This window comes from Aptenodytes patagonicus, chromosome 6, assembly GCF_965638725.1.
Source record: "Aptenodytes patagonicus chromosome 6, bAptPat1.pri.cur, whole genome shotgun sequence".
Lineage (NCBI taxonomy): Eukaryota > Metazoa > Chordata > Aves > Sphenisciformes > Spheniscidae > Aptenodytes > Aptenodytes patagonicus.
This window is the reverse complement of record NC_134954.1, coordinates 6269941-6276412: the sequence shown is the minus strand read 5'-3', so window position 1 is coordinate 6276412 and position 6472 is coordinate 6269941.

Here is a 6472-nt window from a genome sequence, read left to right as displayed (position 1 = left end):
GGTCTGGGATGGCAGAGCCTCCTTTGACATAGCATATCAGAGCTTCCCCGGGATTTTCACTGGAAACTTGAGAGTTGAGGCACTGGGATGGCAACAAGGTTTTGTTTTCATCTGCCACAAAGGCAATCACTGTCTATTGCTCTTACTTAGACTGGACTGGCTTTACACTAGGGTGACTATATTAGCTTAACAGTAATTACATGTGGGCAAGAAATACTGAAACAAAGCCCCACGTGTTTTACTTGTCTGGCTGAAGAAACTAGTTTTCTGAGATGCCGAAGTTTTAAGCCACTGTCCTGGTTTCACCTGGGATAGAGTTAATTTTCTTCCTAGTAGCTGGTATAGTGCTGTGTTTTGGATTTAGGAAGAGAATGTTGATAACACACCGATGTTTTAGTTGTTGCTAAGCAGTGCTTGCACTAGTCAAGGACTTTTCAGCTTCCCATGCCCTGCCAGCGAGAAGCTGGGAGGGGGCACAGCCAGGACAGCTGACCCAAACTGGCCAGAGGGACATTCCATACCATGGGACGTCATGCTCAGTACAGAAACTGGGGAAAGCTGGCCAGGGGTCAGCGACTGCTGCTTGGGAACTAGTTGGGCATCAGTCGGCGGGTGGTGAGCAATTATCTTGTGCATCACTTATTTGGTATATTCTTTTATCGTTATTACTATTCTTTTTCCCTTTCTTTTCTGTCCTATTAAACTGTCTTTACCCTAACCCAAAAATTTTACTTTTTTTTTTCCCAATTCTCTCCCCATCCCACTGCGGGGTGGGGAGTTTTGTTGAGCCGCTCGCTCACTCCCCCCCCGGTGGGATGGGGGAGAGAATAAGAAGGGTAAAAGTGAGAAAACCTGTGGGTTGAGATAAGGACAGTTTAAGAGGTAAAGCAAAAGCCACATGCACAGGCAAAGGAATCCATTCACTGCTTGCCATCGGCAGGCAGGTGTGCAGCCATCCCCAGGAAAGCAGGGCTCCATCATGCGTAACGGTGACTTGGGAAGACAAACGCCATCACTCCGAACGTCCCCCCCTTCCTCCTTCTTCCCCCAGCTTTACATGCTGAGCATGACGTCATATGGTGTGGGATATCCCTTGGGTCAGTTGGGGTCAGCTGTCCCGGCCGTGTCCCCTCCCAACTTCTGTGCCCCCCCAGCCTGCTCGCTGGTGGGGTGGGGTGAGAGGCAGAAAAGGCCTTGACCGTGTGTCAGCACTGCTCAGCAGTAACGGAAACATCCCTGTGTTATCAACACTGTTTCCAGCACAAATCCAAAACACAGCCCCATACGAGCTACTGTGAAGAACATTAACTCTATCCCAGCCAAAACCAGCACAATTGCAAAAGCTTAAAAAATGTTAACACTGAATCTGATAGGAAATGAAACCTGTTTGTGCATCAGCAATGTTTATACATGAAGCTAAAGCTTAATTTTAAAAGCATCACAGATTTCATTTGGAGTTTTTAATTAGACTATCTATAGAAGTAAAGCTCTTCCAGTTTGGGACTTATGCAAAATAATAAACCCATGATATGTTAGTTGCATTATTTCAGGCACTGCTAATGGGGCATTACATTGATATTACACTGATAAATGAATTAGGAAAGATTTAAAGGAAATTAGAATCAGATTACCACTCTAGCCTGTCTTATACTATCTTTTATAATTGTCTATTGACTTTCAAAACTCCATACTAATTTTGACTAAACATGTTTGCAAATTTTTCATAATCTGAATAACTGAAAGTCTGAAAGCGATGGTTGGTCACTGTGGAAATAAAAAGATTTATAATACTTCTATCTTTAGCTGCTGAAGTGGTCTGGTAATGCAAATCAAAAAGAACACACTCCCAGCAGAAGGAAACTCCATCCTCTCAAGAGGGACAGGCCAATCTGACATTCAGGACCTAGTGTTCACTAACTGCTTAGCCAGTATCATGGTGAAGCATCCGTATCTAAGGAGACTATGCGGTTCTTCCTGCAGTCAGTGATGGTGCTATGTGACATGAGAAGGAGCTCGCCTTTCAACAGCGGTGGTAGCTGTGACAGTACTGACTCTACACCACCTGCTCACTAACAGTACCGAGGGGATTTCACCTACCTAAAACCAGGCAGCTATAGAGTGTCCCACCTTTCAACCACTTTGTGCTCCAGAAGAATAAGGGTCCCCTTATTCTGACAGCCCCATATGGATGTCTTAGGCAACTCAAGGTGTTTTAAAAGGCACAGGAAGCCTCTATTTAGGAAACTGAATTTCATCCCAAATAGCACCATATGAACAGCTCTGATTCTGGCCTAATTCTAATTGTAATCCTAATATGGGAGAGATTTCAAACAAGAAAAAATGTGAATTACAATGTGAGATGCTAGGAAGGCATCGCTTGTGAACAGGTCACACTGATGTTCAGGTAAGGTATTTCTAAACTTTTCGTAATGTCATAAAGCTGACTGAATCTAATTCTATTCTGAAAAACTATCCACATTTGCAGTATGTCTGTAGGCTTCTCTGCTGCCTATGTGATATAGTAACAACACACTAGCAGGAACAATGTCTTGTTGCAATACAGGACTAATGCAACCACCATGTTATTTAAAGACAATCATCTCTCTATGGTGCAAAAGTTCCTTATTTACTTACATCCTGATGTAACATCTTTCCTCTCAGAACTATTATATATATACACCCAGAATGTTCTATTATTACGATCTAAACTCCTGATCTTTGATTTTTCATTTCCTCTTGCCTAGGACCACAACTATCCTCATCGTAACTAAGAACAAAGGAAACCTAGATGCCTGGAAGGAGACTTTCTGATTTCTTTATTGTCCTTAGATGTAAATAACTACCAGAGACCAAAGTACATAATGCCAGAAAATTATGTATAATTCCTGCTAAAATAATGGGCTCTCTTCCACTGAAGCAAAAGGGTACTGCTGGTTTCAATGGGACAGGACTGGATCGAGATGGAAGCGTGGGAACTGATGCTGAATGCTTTCTAGTTTGCGTCCCAGTTTTATTCAGACTCATGAGAAAGAATGTTATTAACTACAGGTAAAAAGTTAAGAAGATGGGACACATTAAAAAGTATTTTGGTTTTGTACCAATAATCTACTCTGAAATTTAGGAGTGTCATTTGGAGAAGTTTCACAATACAAACAGAGTATATGAACACAGTGAACTTAAATTATGAGAATGATGAACTAAAAATAATTCAGAAGTAGGAAAATTTGGCAAGTTTGAACCTACTAAGGCAATATTTAAAGAAATATATGTCATCAAATCTTAGGGAGCAGACTCACTGGAGAATATAAAGAGAATTTTCAAATATATCCTTCAGAGTTTAAGTATAAAAGTACATTTTCCAAAAATAGTTTTTCTTACTACTGAGAAGAATAATCTGGTGTACTCCCATCCTTTTGAAGTTTAGGCTGCTGGCTATAGTTCTATTCTTTCAGTGCCACACAAACTGTAGTCTTAAATTCATCCCTTTATTGTTAAGAGTTTAATGTAGAGAATATCCAGGCTTTCATTTGGAAAACATGAATTTAAAAAAAAGAAGTAATATCCATTTCAACAGTACACCTATCAACACCTGAGAATTAAAGAAATATGATGTAATTTGATTGTACATTCAAAAAAGTTAACCTACCTTGTATTTTGTCTCTGTTGAAACTGGAGTACTTCATGCTTCTGCTTCCTTCTCTGTGTTGTTAAAATACTGCTCATTGTAAAAGAAGAAGCAAAAGAAATTAAAGAGAAGCTAAAATAAAGAAGTTACTTTAAAACCCCAAATGTCTTTACATATTTAGAATGTGAGTCTTTCTCTAGGCATTTACAATGTTTTTGTGCCACCACAGACTCAACCAAAACAGTAATAGCAAGAGATACAAATATTGTAAGAAATACAATAACCTCACAGCTATCATAGATTAACTGTGGTTGTCTGAAATGTTATAGAAACAGGAAAAGTAACAAAACTCAGATCCTCTTACTTAGAATGTAATTCTCCTAATTAATTAGTTGTGTTAAGGAGAGTACCTGTTAATAGCCTATGGCATATTATACACAATCGAGCTGCTCTGATTCTCTTTCACAGAAAAGGGAACATAAACACTCATAGTCCGATCTTTTTTTTGTTATTTGGGAAGGACATTCTATCACTCTGTCAATATTCTTTGGGTTCCCAATATGTTTTCTAGGATTCCTCGCTGAAAATTTTATAAAAATTCCTTTCTGCCCAGGAAGAATAGAGAAAAAAAGAGCTTTTCGTATTTTTCGTATGGCATGAATGATATAAACTATTTAATTGCATATAGTTCACCTCACCTGTCCCTTCAGCCAGCTTAAACAGCTCAAAGACGAGCCTTCAAAGCCATTTCAAAATTTTCTAAGAAATGCGTAAAAATATTTTAGAAACAAATCCTCTGAAATAACGGAATATTAAAAGTAATATGAGAAGGAATAGGGAAGAGAATAGCCCATGGGAAATAGGTTGAGTGATTCTTACAAGGTCACAGCACTCAGTAAGGTAAGTATAGATGAGCAAGATGAAAGGTGTGGTTGAGCAAGCATACTTCCTTCTACATCAGCACATATCCATTACTCAATTCTGCATCTGAGACTGGATCATTGCTGTTTTTATGGAGTACTATGACCTTCCATTTGCCAGGGAGGTTTAAGAGAGCATCTTCTAAGTGCTGTACAAATAAATACATATAAGTAACAATATCACCGAAAAGTTAACTCACCTTTAATGAAAATTCCTTCCTGGAATTCTCTTCATCACTTTCGAGAATCTCAAATGTACACAGTGAATTTTAAGTGTGGATGAAAAACACAAGTGGCCTGGAAAATGTGGGTGAAACAACCACAAGACCTCCATATTTTTGATCCAAATTTTGGTTCCAAGCCTTAGAATGACAACAGCCCTTCCCCAAAGCAGACGTCTGTGAAAGTCCTAAAAAGTTAGCTGGAGCATGCCTTGCTTTGTTGATGTCCACTACCAGCTGCAAGCTGGTATCCTGTGTAGGAAACAGCATTCAGCAAGCAGGGGTACCTGCACCAGAATGTTTTGTGTAATGACAAGGGCAGTGGGTAAAACATGTCTACCATCTTCTCTGACTCGCCCTCGAAAGCTCCTCCTTTGCTCTAGCCACCACAGATTTGCAGACAGAATTTCCTTTTGCTGGCTCCTCATGCTGAGCATACCTTGTGGCTATCTCCACGCACAGTGTGCGCTGAATCTGACTTACATTACTACAACGCACCACATTTTGTTGGTATTTTTCAGGCAGGGCTTGTGACTTGAAAGCGGCTGCAACATGCTTTTAGCAAGACGCCAGCGCACTTGCCCGCTTTGGGCTTTTTTGGATATAATTATAGAGAATTGGGGTCATAAAATTTTTCTGGCTGATGGAACAGATGGAACACATCTGCAAAGCAGGTTTATTGCTATTTCTGAGAAAAAACCCACTAGGCAATGTGCTGCTTATTACCACCGTGAGTGGTATTGCAATTACTAGTATGCCACCTATCAATATCAAAAGGCAAGGGCAGAGAGGATGGGGGCCCTACGTCTGTCAAATTATTGTCCAACTGAAGATTATCAGGATACTGTTACTACAAGCTGTCCTCTCTGGGTGGCAGTGAGCAAAGACTGCAAAACCGGTAGGGAGCACTGCAACACAAAGCCTTTGTTTGGCTAACATCCTACAAGAAGCCGCTACCAACATTAAATTAGCGATGAGAAGCAACAACATGCAAGTCAGATGGGTATGCGCTGAGGCAGTGAGCAGGCCTGTTCATAAGCACAGCGCATTTGGGGTATGCTGTAATTGAGGTTTGCTAGGTGTGCTGCAAACTCAGGAAGTGTAATTTGCACCTCCTTGTGCCAGAAACCGAATGAGTCAGATCCTTAAAGCTTCAATTTTAGCTTTGCTTCTGCCTCCTCATTGTTCTGACTAATACGGTGTTATCGTAGCCAGCTAAGTATGGTAAAAATCAGCTGCGTAGCCTCTAGGTTAGAGCACAGACAGGCTCACGCTGGTGTCAAAGCTAAAAAACACCCACAGATTTCAGTGGAGCAGCTGCAGGCCGCTCCAGCTAACTGTAAGCAAAGAAGTTATTAACTGCGCTGAGAAACACATAAATCAAGATACATTTAACAATACAGCACACTGTACTGCTATCAAAGCATCAGAAGTCATTACCATCTCAATTTTTAGGCGTCAAATTTGAAACATCTTAAAAAGGCCAGAAGTTCAGAAGGAACTAAGCAGATAGACATAAGACTTCTAAAATATTAAAAAACTAATAACCCCCCAAAACAAGAGACTTAAAATAGGCAGCAACTTGAAATGCAAATCTAGCTCTCTAAACATAAGGGGGAAAAAAAATTCTAGAAAAATATTCTGTATCGTTTAGGCCCCAGATGTGCGCATTGCAGGATTAGTGTCATACGTGTTAACTCGCTACG